At 53.8% G+C, this 16,168-nt stretch overlaps 1 protein-coding gene across 6 annotated transcripts in view; it reads left to right on the top strand.

Annotated features, from left to right (window-relative positions):
- The window catches only part of CARD11 (caspase recruitment domain family member 11), a 106,817-nt gene that overhangs the window by 37,555 nt on the left and 53,094 nt on the right, over positions 1-16,168 (top strand). The window contains exon 1 of one of the 6 annotated variants that reach the window (XM_025275560.3): positions 11,626-11,758. The exons of 4 other annotated variants lie outside the window; for them this stretch is intronic. The gene's annotated coding sequence lies outside the window, so the exon portion shown is untranslated. Of the gene's footprint in view, positions 1-11,625; positions 11,759-13,455; positions 13,925-16,168 lie in introns of those variants that run through there. One more of the 6 variants, XM_025275561.3, reaches the window with a different exon arrangement.

Below are 16,168 nucleotides of genomic sequence, written 5' to 3'. Positions count from 1 at the left end.
GGCCACAGAGTTGGTGTTCTGGTTAAGTGTTGTTGCGTAAAAACCACTCCAAAACAGACTAGCTTTAAACCACTCGCTCACGAGTCTGCATGTTGGGATGAGCGTAGCTGGATGCTAAGCTCATGGGTCTGTTCCATGTGCCATCAGCTTGGAGGATCAGGATAGCTCACTCCACGGACAAGGGCGGGGATCTGAGTCTGACGGCTGGGACCCTCCCTTCCTGGGCCTGAGGGCCTCTCCCGGCTGCTTCCACCCCTCACAGCATGGTGACTGGGTGGTCAGAGTTAGTATCCCAGGTGGCACTAGTGGGAAAGAACCCACTGGCAACCCACTCTAGTACTCTTGCCTGGAAAATTCCATGGATGTAGGAGCCTTCAGTTCAGTTCAGTTGCTCAGTCGTGCCCAACTCTTTGCAACCCCATGGACTGCAGCATGCCAGGCCTCCCTGTCCATCACCAACTCCTGGAGTTTACTCAGACTCATCTCCATTGAGTCAGTGATGCCATCCAACCATCCAACCATCTTATCCTGTTGTCCCCTTCTCCTTCCTGCCTTCAATCTTTCCCAGCATCAGGGTTTTTCAAATGAGTCAGCTCTTTGCATCAGGTTGCCAAAGTTTTGGAGTTTCAGCTTCAACATCATCCTTCCAATGAACACTCAGGACTGATTTCCTTTTGGATGGACTGGTTGGATCTCCTTGCAGTCCAAGGGACTCTCAAGAGTCTTCTCCAACACCACAGTTCAAAAGCATCAATTCTTCTGCACTCAGCTTTCTTTATAATCCAACTCTCATATCCACACATGACTACTGGAAAAACCATAGCTTTGACTAGATGGACCTTCATCAGCAAAGTAATGTCTCTGCTTTTTAATATGCTGTCTAGATTGGTCATAGTTTTTCTTCCAAGGAGCAAGCATCTTTTAATTTCATGGCTGCAGTTAGCATCTGCAGTGATTATGGAGCCCAAAAAATAAAGTCTCTCACTGTTTCCATTGTTTCCCCATCTGTTTGACATGAACTGATGGGACTGGATGCCATGATCTTAGTTTCCTGAATGTTGAGTTTTAAGCCAACTTTTTCACTCTCCTCTTTCATTTTCCTCAAGAGGCTTTTTAGTTTTTCACTTTCTGCCATAAGGGTGGTGTCACCTGCGTATCAGAAGTTATTGATATTTCTCCTGGCAATCTTGAGTCTAGCTTGTGCTTCATCCAGCCCAGCATTTCACATGATGTACTCTGCATATAAGTTAAATAAGTAGGGTGACAATATACAGCCTTGATGTACTCCTTTCCTGATTTGGAAAATTCTACTATTCTTGCCTAGAGTACTAGAAAATTCCACAGAGGAACCTGGTAGGCTACAATCCATGGGATCACAGTCGGACATGACTGAGCAATTTCACTTCACAATGAGTGCAGGAGACATAAGAGATGAGGATTCGATCCCTGGGTCAGGAAGATCCCCTGGAGGAAGAAATGGCAACCCACTCCAGTGTTCTTGCCTGAAGAATCCCATGGACAGAGGAGCCTGGTGGGCTACAGTCCATAGGGTTGCAGAGTTGGATACTACTGAAGCAACTTATCACACACATGCATGGTATAAATTGCACAATAGAATAGTGTGAGTTTTGCTTTAAGCCACTAAAGCAAATTTTGTAAGTATTTACACTTTTCTCTTTCTCCTCTCCTTCTAGGACTCTAATCACATTAGCCACTTATTTTTTGAAGGCTTTCCCTCCTGTTTGCCTGTATTTTTTTTTTAATTTTTTAATTGGAGGATAATTGCTTTACAGTGTTATGTTGGTTTCTGCTATACAACAACATGAATCAGTCATAATTATTATATACAATACATAATATATCAGAATATAGTGTAGCATAGCACAATATATTGCCCCCTCCCTCTTGAGCCCCGCTCCACCCACCACCCCACCCCTCTAGGTGTTTGCAGAGCGCCGGCTGGGCTCCCGTGTTCTGCAGAGCTCCCCACGGGGTGGTGTGTATGTGCCAAAGCTGCCCTCTCCGTTCTTCCCTCTCCTTAGCCCGCTGTGTCCACAAGTCCTTCCTCTGTGAAACACTCATTATTTTTTTAAAGAAACTGCAAACGGAAGAAATTTTATCTTAACTCACACATTTGCCATGTTGGCACTCTTCAGTCCTTCATGCAGATCCTAGTTTCTGTCTGACATCATATTTCTTCAGTCTGAAAATATCATTTAACATTCCTTACACTGCAGGTCTGCTGGTGATGGAGTTTTTTCAGCTTCTGATTTCTCAAAGAGAGAGGCTTTGTGTCATCTTACTTTTGAACGATATCCCTGGGCCAAGATTTCCGAGTCGCCCTTTTGTTTCACGGCTTTAAAGGTCTGGTTCCGGTCTTATTTGCATTGTTTTTTAAGTGACCATTATTTTTATCACATTCATTTTATGTAGTGTATTTTTTTTTTTTTGCTGAATGCTTTTAATATTTCTTTTAATATTTGATTTTCACCAGTTTAAGATATACTTATGTATGTTTTCATGTTTATTTTGCTTAGAGTTCATGGAATTTCTTAGATCTGTGGGTTGATATTTTTATTAAATTTGGGGGAAGGGAATTAAAGTGATTTTTCTTCCACATTTTCTCTTTCTCCTCTCCTTCTAGGACTCTAATCACATGAATGTTAGACCACTTTCTACAATCCACTGATTTTCTGTTCAGCCTTTTCCGCCTTTTTTCATCTCCGTGTCTTAGCTGTCCAGTTTCTGTTGCCCTTTCTTCAAGTTCACTGATTTTTTTTTTCTGTAGTGTCCAAATGGTTGCTAAGCCCATGTATTGAATTTGTAATTTGTACATTCTAAATTTTAAGTCTAGGATTTTCATTTGGTTATTTCTTGTTTTGTATCTTTTCCCTTCTCCTGCTCATATTTCCTTTAAGTCTTTGGCATACTTATAATAGCTCTTTCAGAATGTTTGTATGCAGATTCCAACATTTCTATAATTTCTGGGTCTGTTTCTATTGACTGGTTTTTCTCCTTGTTGGCGTATGCACGTGTGTAGTAAACATTTTTTTTATTGAGTTCTGGTCACTGTGGATGCCAAGTTTCTGGATTTTGTTGTTTATAAGTTGTGATGAGTGTTTATCCGGCAGATAGTTAATTTATGTGCGAATAGGTTTGATTCTTTTGAACTGTACTTTTTAACACTTATTTTTATTTGGAGGGTGATTGCTTTACGATGGTGTATTGGTTTCTGCCGTACAGCCGTGCGAATCAGCAACAGGTATACACGCCCCACCCAGTCCCACCGCCAGACCTCCTTCGCACGCCCCGCCCAGTCCCACCCCTCTGGGTTGCCACAGCGCTGGCTTCGGCCTCCCGTCTTCATACAGCAAATCCCCACTGGCTCTCTGTTTTATACACAGTAGCGTATGTTTCTTTGTTAGTTGCGTGTAGACTGGTCCTCATTCTGGAGTTGGGGTAGCCCTGCTCGTCAGGTGTGACTGTCCTGGCCTCTGAACTTTCAGGGGACGCGGTGAGGTCCTCCCGGTCTGGCTGATGGGAGCCCCAGCGGTCGTCTGTCTTGTGTCACCTGAATCGCTCGGTTCACAGCCCCTTAACGCTCCTTCCCGGCTCTGCTCGCAGCCCCCCACGTGTGCCTTGCGGTGTAGTCCTGAGCCGACTCGTTCTCTCGGCTTCCCTCCCCTTGGTGCCCTTCCTCCCAGACTGCAAACCCTGGCAGCCCTGTACCTGTCTGTCACCTCAGTTTGGGCTCCACCTCTCTGCCCCATGGTATGTAAAGTGCTTCCAGACCAAAAGCCAGCGATCATGAGGCTTGTTGTTGTTCAGTTGCTCAGTCGTGTCCGACTCTTTGCGACCCCATGGACTACAGCACACCAGACAGTAAAACTCTACACTCCGCTATCTCCCAGAGCTTGCTTAAACTCATATCCATCGAGTCGGTGATGTCATCCAACCATCTCATCCTCTGTCATCCCCTTCTCCTCCCACCTTCAATCCTGCTCAGCATCAGGGTCTTTTCCAATGAGTCAGCTCTTCCCATCAAGTGGCCAAAGTATTGGTGCTTCAGCTTCAACATCAGTCCTTCCAAGGAATATTCAGGGTTGATTTCCTTTAGGATTGACTGGTTTGATCTCCTTGCAGTCCCAGGGATTCTCAAGAGTCTTCTGCAACACCAGAGTTCGAAAGCATCCATTCTTCGGCGCTCAGTCAGCTGAGGCTTACCCGGTCAGTTCACCTTCCACAGGGTTATACTGAGCCTCGTTCAATGTCTACAAACAGTTGTTTCAAACACATTCTCCATTTTATAGTTACTCAGTATTTTCACTGTTTTTCATATCATATTACTTTCCACAAACCTCACAACTGATCTGAATTCACCAGGCCAGATAAGAGGCTATCATGAAAGACTGGCAATGAAGGATCCATTGTTGTAATTAGGATACATTGGGCATTCTGTCCCCAAATAAGACTTGGAGTACACCCTGAATTCTCGTTGTATGAAATATTAGATTTTTATAGGAAATAATTGTGGGGCATAATTTTTACTTTGCAGAAGCCTTCATTTTATAAAAAGGCCTAGCTGCAAGTAAGCAGTGTTCTTCCTTAGCCTATTTAAGAGATTGGAAGATGACTGGTGTAAGCAGAGCTAGGTGATGGTCAGCAGCGCCTCCGAGCCTCGAGTCCTGGCAGTGGCTTCCAGGTGGAGCCGTCGGTCAGAAGCAGAGTCAATGCACCAGGGAAGTGTCGGCGTGTCCGGGCACCCGGGACGCAGTAGCCAAGTGAGGGCCACTGAGGGCTGTCGTATAAAGACCTGGTCCAACTTGGGGCTCGGTTACCCCAAAGGATCTTGTGTGTCTGGAGCCAAAAACACCAGGCACGGTATGAGCCAGAGAGTCCAGCGTGTGTCTAGAACGTTCTGGGAGTTCAGATGGGGTGGACAGGTAGGTCAACAACCAGTGTCTCTCGAAGAACTAGAGCCGTACTTCTCCGTCAAATGCAAGCTCTGCCTGAGGAGGTCCAAGGTGAGGCCTGAAATGCTGCAGGTCCAACCAGCTCCAGATGGTGCTGAGGCTGAGGGCCACAGACAATCCTCTGGCTGGTGAGGACCTTGTGAGCCAGAGCGGCTCCTTCTGGGGAGTCAGCTGTTACTTGTGGCCCAGGGGAGACCTCAGTGCTAGACTAGTAGATGGAGAGAAGAGGATCTGACTTACATAAACATTGCTCGCCTGTACCATTTCACCCTGACGCTTCCTGTACCTGTTGGGGCTGGCAGTTATACCTGAGGGACGCCAGGCTCCAGCAGACCAGAAATCCCAGCCATGACCCCCGGAGAACTCCCCGGAGAGCCACCAGGAGACACACTTGCCCTTCCTTCTTGTCCAGGAGCCCGAAGGCCAGCAGGATGGCAATACTCTTTAATTTTAAAAAAAAAAAAGGAAGGGCTTTCCTGGTGGCTCAGTGGTAAAGAATCCCGTCTGCTGATGCAGGAGACGTGGGCTCCATCCCAGATCCAGGAAGATCCCACATGTTGCGTGGTAACTGAACGCCTGTACTACAACTACTGAGCCTGTCCTCTGGAGCCCAGTGTTACACGCGTTAGTCACTCAGTCGTGTCCGACTCTTTGCGACCCCATGGACTGCAGCCTGCCAGGCTCCTCTGTCCGTGAGATTCTCCAGGCAAGAATACTGGAGTGGGTTGCCATTTCCTTCTCCAGGGGATCTTTCCGACCCAGGAATCAAACCCAGGTCTCCTGCACTGCGGGCGGATTCTTTATAGTGTGAGCCCAGGAGCTGGAATTACTAAAGCCGGCGCATCTGAGAGCCTGTGCTCCCCAACAAGAGAAGCCCCCGCACCCCAAACTAGCACGTAGTCCCCACTCTCTGCAACTGGAGGAAAAGCCCTTGCAGCAACAAAGACCCAGCACAGCCAGAAATAAATAGTTGTGTTGTTTTTTTTTAAGTTAGCAAGAAAGCAGCCCTCAGACTCTCTTACCGTCTGCCATAAACGTTTTTCTTGAGTATGATCGCGTGTGCCTGGAGCACAGACTGTCTGAAGCTGGATGCTGCAGGCTCCGTCAGGACAGAATGTGGCCCTTTCTCACGTCTAACGGGACCTCGTGTTTGGGGAGTCTGTGCGCCTGCTCCCCTGTATACACGTGGGGTGTGCGCATGGCAGGGGGGCTCTCCTCGTGTAGGGGACACATGTCACACCATCCACGCACGCTTGGATTTAGACACGGAAGCAGAGCACACGTAAGGCGGTGTTGGCTCTATTTCAGCAGCGACGATGTGGACTGGGTTTTCTTTCCCAGTCAAGTTTAGGAAATTAGCAATCACATTTTAACCTTGGCTTCTTAGATAACGCGTGGAATGGTCCATTTCTGATTAATAGGACTTAAGACGTCAGTAAGTTCTGGACTTCGGGTTTAACTACTAACCTCATGCATGGAGGGTGATGAAGAAAGCTCCCGTTAACTGAGCATCTGCTCTGCTCCAGGCAGGCTCTTTAGAGATGTGTCCAGTCATCACTAAAGCTCTGCCAGCTGTGGGCATTACGATTCCTATTTTATAGATGAAGCTGTTTGTAGATTATTTATGGGTTCCTATTTATAGAGGAACTGAGATGGGGTAGTTGGAGAACAGTGTGGGTGTTGGGTCTGACGTGTTTTGTGAAACGTGGGTCCCACAAAGGCACTCACCCGCCGATGTCCAGAGTCGAGGAGAGGAACTGGGCTCCCAGGCTCTAGTGGTGTCTCCTTCTGCTTCTGGACAGAGGCCCCGTTTCTTCCCAGCCCCTTCCCTCTGCCGGGAGACAGAACCAGGGCTCTGACAGGGCCAGCATGCCCGGGACTTTTTGCAACCCAAGGAGGGGCATCCCAGCCAGAGCTGCGTCCAGGCCTCTGCCTGAGAGAGCGCCTGACCCATGTCCCGGCCTTTCCAGGCCCAGGTGTCCTCTCTGCTCCAACCCTGTGGGGACGAGGGAGGAAGCAAGAGGGAGCAGGAGCTGGTTCTGTTGTCTGCGGGCTGCTCTCTTCCCCTCTCTGCTTCCATGGCGACTTCATTAGCAGCAAACTGCTAATTGAACTTCATATTTATGATCAGAAAATAAAATCATTGGACCTTTTTGAAGCAGGATTTTATGAGTCTTGACTCTGACAACTGAGTCAGCAGTGAAGGGCCTGTGCTGTTGAGAGTTGTGGTTTCAAGGCAGAGATAAATAAGCAGACAGCGTGGGGAGGAGGCCCACCCCAAGTCCTTGGGCGGAACCAGACCTCGGCAGGTCGGCCGGCAGGACAGACGGGCTCTGGGCCGGGGTTCCTATACTGAAACCACCAGTCCCCCCCCTCCCCCGGCCATGGGCTGTTTTGTCCCTCGGGTCACTGAGCGCCCGTGGGGCTGTTCCCGTCGCAGAACCAGTGGTTTTTGCTCTGTATCCTCCTCGCTGTACTGGAACAGTCCTCCCCCCGGGCTCAGATGCGCACCTCCCGGGGCGTGTGCAAAGGACGCTCTCGACACCACTTCCCCTCGTGTGGCGCTGCTCCATCGAGGGCTCTCGGGGCTCCCTTTCCCCCATGGCCTCGAGCAGCCCCTCCTCCTGGGAGAATTCAGCTCCTCGGCTCCTGGGATGTTGGCTTCATCCCTCTCGTGGACCCTTGACAAGGCCCTTGGGGATCTCTTCACCCAGCCGTGGGGAAAAAAAAACAAACTTCTGCAATCCGTGTTTGGTCTCTCCGACAGGGCGTGTTTCAGAATTCAGAAGGGACTTGAGGGCGTCCCACCCTGGAACATGGGCAGACATCCTCTGCCCTGAAACGCCCCCATGAACGGGGCAGCTTCAGGCAGCATCATCCTCGCTGTTTGTCACCTGAAACTGGAAGCATCCGCTTCTCCGAGGGGAGGGGAGGGCGGGGGGTGATGAGAGGTCAGTGTGCCGGGGGCAGAAGACCATGGTCAGCCCCTGCTCTCCCCTACCCCTGTGGGGGGTCCTGGGCCCAGCGTTCAGCACCTTCTCCTGCAACAGAGCCTCTTCTGCAACACGGAGGGCCATGGGCCCTGTTCTCTGGGATGCCTGCTGTGAACGGTGGGAGGAAACTCAGAGGAGGGCCCAGCAGGGTCCGGGCTGGGCGGGAATGCTGTAATTCAGTGAGTGCCTCGGCTCACCGCGGCCCCTGTGCTCCCTCGACGGTGCGTGGCCGTGCCCATGGCTGAAATGGCACCCAGGCCCCCTGCCAGCCCCGAAACCCCATTATGGTGTGCTCTGACCGTGAAGATTTCATCTTCACGCTGCACTTCCCTGCCATCGATTGGCTTGGGGAGTCGTCCCTCCGCTGACAGCGTCGTGGCAATGCTCACAGCACAGCAGGTGACGAGGGGGCCCCCCAACCCCGCGGGAGGCACACGGAGCCCCCTGACCCCGTGAGGAACCAAACTGCCAGCATGGCCCAGCGCTTCTCAGAGCTGCGGGCTGAACCCATGGAGGGAGGTATGGCCTTCGGGTGAGATGAGGGTTAGACAGGGTCCTGGGTGGGGGCCTCCTGACGGGCTTAGTGATCTTGGAGGAAGAAGAGACAGCAAAGCCCCCAGCCCCCGCGAGCTTACACCGAGGAGCCGTGAGGACAGAGCGAGAGGGCGATTCCTGTGAACCAGGGGAGGCACTCACCAGACACTCAGCCACCAGCACCCTGATCGTGGCATCCAGCGTCCAGAGCTGGGGGGATCGATGCTGGTTGAGCCGCCTGGACAGTGGTATTTCGGCACTCAGCCTCTAAGCGGACCGAGACCCCACGTGATCTCAGGCAAAGCCTGAGGGTTCTCTGAGCCTCGCTTTCCTGGAAGAACAGCATCAGGACAGCCAGGAGGCGGTTTGGGGAAGCGGGGCTTCCCTCCACCTGCTCCTGCAGGAGGGCCAGGAACGGGGGGAATAACCACCCAGCGTCTCCAGGAGAGCCTCCTAAAGGCGGTGCCCTGCCCAGACAGGGGAGGGCCCGCTTCCTCCTCCTCAGTTCAAGCAGCAGTTAGGCCATCAGCACCTGGAACGTGCGTGGACGCCCGCAGACCACACGGCTCCCAGGCCCCGGCACCCACGGCCAGCCTCCCCGCGTCCGGGCGGCTCCACGCCCGTGCGCTCCCCTCTGAGCTCAGCACTGCCACTGCCCCCACGTACAGAGGACACACCCAGGACTCGGGAAAGAGGCCGGAAGGCCCCGTCTGCCCTGCAGACTCACCCCCACTGCTGTGCCCATAGGCTGACCCCGAGAAGCCCGTCCATGGCTCCCTGACCTTTGGCCTCTCCCGTCTGACCAGTGGGAGAACACAGGGAGGGCAAAGGTCAGGTGATTCGTCATCTGGCCCCTCCCTGGGGGCCGACTTGGGGTTTGCAGAACCCACTACCCCCACACGCCCTCCCCTTCAGGCCTGCAGGAACTGCGGTGGTGCAGCCCAGGAGACTGCCCTCTTACCAGTCAGTCTGCCACTGACCTCCACAGCTTTGCAGATTATCTGTTAACCACACTCCGCCCAGACCCAGCTTTACCACATCTGTGTCCTGCCGGCCCCTGACCTGCCCAGGGTCACCCAGCTGGTCAGTGGTGGCCACAGCATCCCACCTGTAGCCACTGTGGGGGTCCTGTCTGGAGGTGCCTAGCAGGGAGGAGATACGTGAGGTGAGGGCAATCAGGGAGAGCTTCCTGTAGGAGGAGGCATTGGTGAGGGAGGGCCTTGAGGTCGGATAGGAGTTTGGGAGACATGATTCGAGATGCTCCTGGGTGTGTTTGTGTCCTGAAGCTGCCGTAACAGATTCCCACAGTAGGGATGGCTTCAGACGAAAGAAACGATGTTCTCAATCGTAGAAGCCAGGAGTGTGAAATCAAGGCAGGGCCGTGCTCCCTCCAGGGAGGACCCTTCCTTCCTTGGAGTTTCTGGTGGCTCCAGGTGTTCCGTGGCTCGTGGCCTCCTCGCTCTGTCTCTGCATCCCACCATCACGTGGTCGTCTTCCCTCTGTGTCTCTGTGTGCGTCGTTGGGTTTAAAGGCCCCCTAATCCACGCTGACCTCGTCTTCATTTAGCTACATCTGCCAAGACCCTGTTTCCTAAAAGGTCACATTTTGAGCTTCCAGGCAGACATGGCTTTGGGGTCACTGTTCAGCCCAGTCCACCTGGGAGACATAGAAGAATGAATGGTCTGGGTAGAGGGAGACCGGGAGGGGATGTGAGGTGGGAGGAGTGGGCTATACAGAGCGAGAGAATGGGGTCTTTACTCAGCCAGTCGGGAGTAAATCTAAGGGCCGGCGCTGGCGGAGGGGGGGCAGGGTGACAGGGCCACTTTGGGAAACGGAGTGGGGTCTCCTTGCAGAGTTCAGCATGCACCCGCCCCGTGACCTGCAGTCTTTACTCAAAAGACGTGACAACATACACCCTCATGGAGGTTCGTACAGGAATGCCCCTAGGGCCAAATTGGGCCACGACCCAAATGTCCGTCAGCAGGTGAATGCATAAACCATGGCCCACACGTCAGTGGACAAGGAGGGACAAGCCAGACCCTGGAGAGCCGGCCAGGCTGCTGTATTTTCCTGAGGTCCAGAAAAAAGGCAAGACCGTGAGCATGGCTGTGCTTGCCTCTGGGGTGGGGGTGGGGAGTAGCACGGAAAGGGCCATGAGCGCCCTTGGTCAGGCGGCCGCTGGGCCCTGCGTCTTGGTCGGGCTCTTGGTGACCGGGTGCTTTGTTTTCAGACTGTTCATTTAAGATGCACGCAGCTGACTGGTCATCCTGCAGTTGTGTAGACAAGGACAGGGAGCAGAAAGGCTGGGAAAGAGAGGAATTGGGCTGAGCTGGAGGTCTGGGCTCTGTGTGGCGTGGGGCCAAGGAGCCTGGCGTGAGAAGCTCCTGTCTGGTGGCCGGGGGACCTAGGGGGCCTCCCGGCTTCCAGGAAAGTGGCAGGCCGGCCTTTCATATCCTCCTAGGCCTGCAGGCCAGGCCGTCATGTGTCACCTCGGTCTCGCTCACAGTCTCCCTAAGAGTCTGCTGACCCGTCCACTTCTAGGGCCTTCTAGGGGGGTTGGGTGGTCCCCAGCCCACTGCAGCCCTCAGGGGGCAGTCCAGCGGGACTGGGCAGAGAGAGGTGGGCACCATGGTCAGAGGAGCTGAGTCAGCGTCCAAGGAGGATGTTGGGAGGAGAAGAAAGTGTGGTGGGGTGCTTGGCTCTGGGCAGCCCCGCATGGGGCCCCCGGAAGCATCGTCCATCCGGGAAGGTTCTGGGCCCCATGTTTCCCATCAGCCAGCCTCCCTCCTCCACGCAGCTGACAGTCAGGACCGTGGCCTCCTGGGTGAGGTCCGCACAGCTGCAGGGGCCCCAGGAAGGATGGGCTGAGCTGCTGCCCCTTCCCTCCCTGCTAACCCCCCCGTGGCAGACACAGCCCTCCTGCTCCGCAGCACCCTGCCCACCCCAGGAGCCTCAGTCTCCTCCTCTCCCAGCCTCCCCCTCTGCGGAAAGTCACCCACAGCCGCTGCTCAGAACAAAAATAAAAAGGGAAGTGTGGCAGCCCCCCAGCCCCCACCTCTGCCCCTGCTAAAAATAGAGGCAGCCTCTGAGGGGGGTGTTGAGTGCGGGCTTCCGGAGGGGGCGGGGTGCAGTGCTCTCTGCAGCCTCAGCATTTCCTGGGGGCCTGGCAGTCACTGCGCTGTAGGAGAGGGAATTGGAGAGGACCACGGAGAGACACCCCCACCGGCCACACCTGGGGCTGAGCTGGTTTGCAAACCCGTGAGTATATTTCCAACCAGATGGTCCTCTTACTCCGACGGGTGTGCGCCCAGCTCATGAGCCAACATCCTCGGTCAGGGAGCATCCTCTGGAGCAGGCGGGGGCTGCTATGGAGCCCCTAACCCCCTCACCGATCCGTCCGAACCGTGAGCTTGCACGGCTTCATCTTAATTTCCTAAACAACACAGGAGACTCGACAGCGGGTGCCGGGCCGCTGTTTTAGGCTGTAGCTTTGATTGCACCGAGTGTGGACTAGAGCCCAGGGAAGGCTTTCAATAAATGCCTGATGATCGATTTGGACCAGAACACTCTCATTTTTACATGCTGGTGTTTTTTTTTTTAAAACCTCTTCCGAGGGAGCACCGTGTGGAGGGCCAAGGCATGGGGCTGGGTGCCTGGCATGTGCTCCTGTTGAAGGAGGGAGATGCCTGCAGCCCAGCTGGTGGAGAGGAAATGTGCAAACATCTGTCCCCAGAAGCTGGGGCCTCGCTTTTATCTGCGGCTCACAGCCCCACCGCCTTGCCCTCCCTGGTGTTCCCGCCCTCCCCGGGGAGCACCTTTCGATCAGTTCCTCTGAGGTGTGTGAAGATTCCGTGTGCAGAGAAGCCAGCCTGTTGCTAAACGTTGGCCAACTGCTCACCGGGGTCCAGCTCCTGCCCGCAAGCAAAATGGAATGAGAGAGGGAGACTGCAGAGCTGAGCTGGTGGGAGACCTTTGATCCAGAACCCGGGGAGGAAGGGCGTGATGTGCGGTGAATGGCGTCCCAGGGGAGCCGGAGGACTGGGCCCCTGGGGGGTGTTGCCCTCACGGAACTTCCCGGATGCATCTCAGAAGGTTCCCCATTTCCTCACGCAGAGCTTCAGGAATCTGCTGAGTCCTGGGGGAGTGGAAGAAAGCTTTGCAGAAGCCCCTGGGGGTCTTTGGCTTATTAGAGATTGGAATCTACTTTTGGGGGTCCCACTGGTTTGAGGGAGTCAGCTGGATCGTGGAGGCGTCCTTTCAAATGAGAAAGAAGGATGTGCAGCAGATTACGTCCTGAGATGCAGAAATGTCACCACCTGTCAGATGAAACCCAGCCAGCTTGCAAGGCTGGGCTCGTTCAGCGATCACAGAGGCAGCCATGCTCTGCTGATGGGACTTGTCCCTAGGGATTTCCTCGGTGGTCCAGTGGTTAAGAATCCACTTGCCAATGCTGGGAACACAAGTTCAGTCCCTGGTCCAGGAAGTTCCACGTGCTGCAGGGCAGCCAAGCCCATGAGCCACAGCTGCTGAAGCCCACGCACCCTAGGAGCCCGTGCCCTCCAGCAGGGGAAGCCTCCCCAGTGAGAAGCCCGAACTCCGCAACTGCAGAGTATCTCCCGCTTGCTGCAACTAGAGAAAGCCCATGCGCAACAACGAAAACCCAGCCAACACCCGGCCAAAAATTAATAGTAATTCGTGTGCATGCGTGCTAAGTCGCTTCAGTCGTGTCCGACTCTTTGCGACCTTTTGGACTGTAGCCCACAAGGCTCTTCTGTCCATGGGATTCTCTAGGCAAGAATGCTGGAGTGGGTTGCTGTGCCCTCTTCCAGGGGACCTTCTCAACCCAGGGATCAAACCCACGTCTCTTACATTTCCTGCATTGGCGGGCAGGTTCTTTACCACTAATGCTTCCTGGGAAGCCCCAGCAAATAAATTAATTTAAAACAAAAACTTGTCTCTCAAGTCCATACCCATGTACAGTGTTTGGGTGCAGATTTGATGGCTGCCTTAATTATTGTTGATTATGTCATGTGGCACAGGCAAAGAAAAAAAAATCTTTCTGGTTTGCACCTGATTCACAAGCTTTCACTTACATGGTGAGAAGCTGGAGATGATCTCTGAACGTCAAGATTCCCGAATTCCCATCACTGTTCCTTTCAAACACTTGGTCAAGTTATTTCTAACATGACTGTGTGGGAAGGATGAAACGTCAGAAAAAAAAGCACAGGCTTATATTTGCTGGTGCCTGGTGGCAGAGAAAGTGAAAAAGAAACGCCCTCCAGCCTCCAGCCCTGCCAAATTCAATCAGAGACACCTTGACATGGCAGTCCCTTGAGAGGTGGGCTTCAGCTGCTGGGGAGGAAAGTCCGCGTGTTTGGAGGTGTTTTGCGACCTTGTCTTCCCGACTCCCCTGACGTGGAAAATGTGAGTCTTCAGCGTTTGTATGTTTCGAGCTGGCGGGTGGCTTTAAAACAGGTGAGCCGGATTACAGGAAATCGCTCAGGTCCGGGTGCCAGGTGCCCACGGTCTCGGGAGGTTTCAGAGCAGGCGTGTGATGACCAGGAGGCCGGGTCGGGAGCCAGGCATGCATCCTGGCCAGGCCGGTGTGCCCCTCAGCCCTCCCCGCGGCCCCGCACCCCTGCCGCCCACTCTCCTCCCTTGACGGCCGTCTTGCTTCATTTCTCTGTCCTGTTCTCACCCCGCACCTGCGGCTACTAAATAAAGCTCCGAGTTCCTGTTCCCTTTTCTCTGTCCCCATCTCTTCTTCATACCCTCACCCGCCTCCCTCTGCCTCTCTCTCCGTTTCCTGGAGACACAGGTTCTCATCGTCTGCTCTCTGATCCCCAGGCTTCCAGAGCCTGAGGGTTGAAACGCCAAGGGAGCAGAGCACGTGGCTGTCTGACGCCCCTGCCTGCCCGGGTGTCCCCCCGCCCCCGCCTCAGCTCCCTTATCTCTTCATCAGAATTGGTGATGCCTTCGGCAGGGCTGTTAATGGGTTCCGGTTAATCTTGGTTGTCAACCTGGTACCTCGCGTGTGCTCGAGAAATTGTCGCTGTTTTCGTTGATTTGCTTTGATTCGAGGTGACGTGGGCATCACGAAGTCCACCGTTTTAATGTGACCAGTCCTGCAGCATCTGGCCACTGCCACTTCTAGTTCCAGCCGTTCTCGTCACTCCCGGGTAAAGCCCCGTGCCCATCAGCGGCCTCCCCTCCTGCCCCCCGCCCCAGCCCCTGGCTGCCGCCAACCTGCTTTCTGTCTGTGTGGACCGCCGCTGTTCTGCACTCTTTGTACCGACGGCCTAACACAGCGTGTGGCCTTTGGAGTGTGGTTTCTTTGCTCAGTTCCATGCGTTCGATGTTTTTGTCCGTGTTGTGGCATGGATCGGTCCTTTGTTCCTTTTTACAGCTGAATAGTATTCCATTGTGTGTATAAGATGTCTTCCTTTGAAGGGTCAGTGGGGGAAGGGGTTCGAGGCTGCCAGGACTGGAGAAGGAAGTGGGAGACACGGGAATGTGGCCTGTGGCCCTGCCCACTCCCAGGGCAGTTCTGTCCCATGGCCGTGACAACTCCGTGCCACCCCTTTGAGGGCCAGGTGGGAGAAGTCTGCCATTTGACTCTGCTCCTGATGTTCTAGCAATCAATGACAGCCAGCCTCGATGATCCAAAGGAAAAGGAAGCTGGAATAACAGTAAGCTAATTGAAATGAGGCGGCAGGGAGGTGGGAGGCAGGGAGTGGGGCCCCGTTCCATGAGAGAGCTGTTTATTTAGGGGTTCATTCAGAGTCGAGAGACCCTTTCTAAGCATCTCGCCCTCTCGAGAGCCTGATGCTTAATGGAACACACAAGCCTATTTCACTCCCAACATGGTGGATGCTCCACGCACGCATTGTAACTAACTTACTCACACGCCATCTCTTTGGCAGAACATCTCGGGATAGAAAACCTGGCTTGGATTTCACTTCCCTCATATGGAAGTGCCCTTGTTGTAATAACGGTGGCAACGAGCACGCTATATTCTTCTAAAAATGTGTCCGGTAAATAGGGTTGCTGCCGCGAGACCCAGGGAGGAGGGGGAACTTGGACAGATCCAGCATCTGGAGCCACCCCAGGCTCGGTCGTTGGTCCCAGAAGGATTGGGAGATGGTGGTGGTTGCAGTTCTCGGTTTAACTCAGTCCTGTTCAGACGCTCTGAAGAGTGAGGCGCGTCTCTTGTTTTTCCTGCACAGTTAAAAACTAAAACTCGCCCCTGTGTCCTGCAGTTGTCCAGAGCTGGTACCTTGATAATTCCTTTCCCGCCGGGAGGCAGGACCTTGGTCTGGAGTGGGTCTGGAGTCGACCAAATTACGTACTGATCCACCACACAGGACTCACGGAGGACGGAGTCCCCAGCTCTGCGCCCGACGGCGGTCTCTTCTTAGACCTGCCTGCTCCACCCTCGCTGTTCGCTGTGGGTTTTGTTACTGAGTCATTCTGCGCCCTCCTGGGATCTGGACGCCACCTCCAACCCACTGGGTGTTGGGCATCCGCTGCGGCTCAGCACGTGTCACGCAGCTGGTCCAGCAACGCGCCTTCTGAGGGTCAGCCGGGGGGAGGTCTCCGCAAACCTCCTGTTACCGGCCACGCTGAGAATGTGACATGTTGGGCTGACCCCCACCCCCGCCAAATGCC

This window comes from Bubalus bubalis, chromosome 24 (assembly GCF_019923935.1).
Source record: "Bubalus bubalis isolate 160015118507 breed Murrah chromosome 24, NDDB_SH_1, whole genome shotgun sequence".
Classification (NCBI taxonomy): domain Eukaryota; kingdom Metazoa; phylum Chordata; class Mammalia; order Artiodactyla; family Bovidae; genus Bubalus; species Bubalus bubalis.
Note: the sequence above shows the minus strand (reverse complement) of the source record. Positions and strands in the feature narration are given on the sequence as shown.